This window comes from Bison bison, unplaced genomic scaffold (assembly GCF_000754665.1).
Source record: "Bison bison bison isolate TAMUID 2011002044 unplaced genomic scaffold, Bison_UMD1.0 scf7180017864500, whole genome shotgun sequence".
Classification (NCBI taxonomy): domain Eukaryota; kingdom Metazoa; phylum Chordata; class Mammalia; order Artiodactyla; family Bovidae; genus Bison; species Bison bison.
This window is the reverse complement of record NW_011495059.1, coordinates 766,732-767,540: the sequence shown is the minus strand read 5'-3', so window position 1 is coordinate 767,540 and position 809 is coordinate 766,732.

Genomic DNA, 809 nt, shown 5'->3' with positions numbered 1-809 from the left:
GCACCCCTGGGTGGGGAAGATCCCCTGGAAGAGGGGTTGGCAAACCACTCCAGTATTCCTGCCTGGAGAATCCCATGGACCGAGGAGCCTGGCAGGCTACATACAGTCCATAGGGTTGCAGAGAGTCGGACACGACTGAAGCAACTTAGGACGCACAGCGATCGTGGGATTGTCATGTATACTTCAATCTACAGGTGACTCCAGGAGTCAGTGCTCCAAGACTCCTGGAAGGACAGTTGGACATACTGGGAGGCAGTGAAGTGAGACCGCAATGGCCGCTGTGGGGCCACGAAGGACAGAAGCCAGCAGGGCTGTGAACCCCGGTCCGGGTCCACACGACCTCGGAGCAGAAACTTCGGATACTGTGGAAAGGGCACTTAGCCCACTGACTAGGCGCCTTCCACACCAGCTGAGCGTGAGCCCAACGATCCGCGAAGAAAATTCGAGCCTCGTTTTGACGGGCCAATCAGAGATCGCGGAGGCCTAATATGACAACCTCCAGAACCAATGAGAACAGGGGATTCTCCGGGACGGCCTCCCGAGCGCCCGTCCTGAAGAGCTAGCCTGGAGAAAGTTTTTTGTTTTTTGTTTAAAAGCACAAATTAGAAAACAAGTCCTTGGCTGGAGACAGAATATGACGTTGACAAAGATGTGTGGGAAAAAATTCGGTGAGCGGGTAAAGCCTCACTTCCCCGAAACTTGGCGGGCTGAGGAACAGCAAGTCACCCTCGAGCGCCGCGCTCCGCGATCCAGAGCGGGAGAGTACGTGCAGCGCGCTGACGTCACACGCAGGGTACCGCCCCCCTACC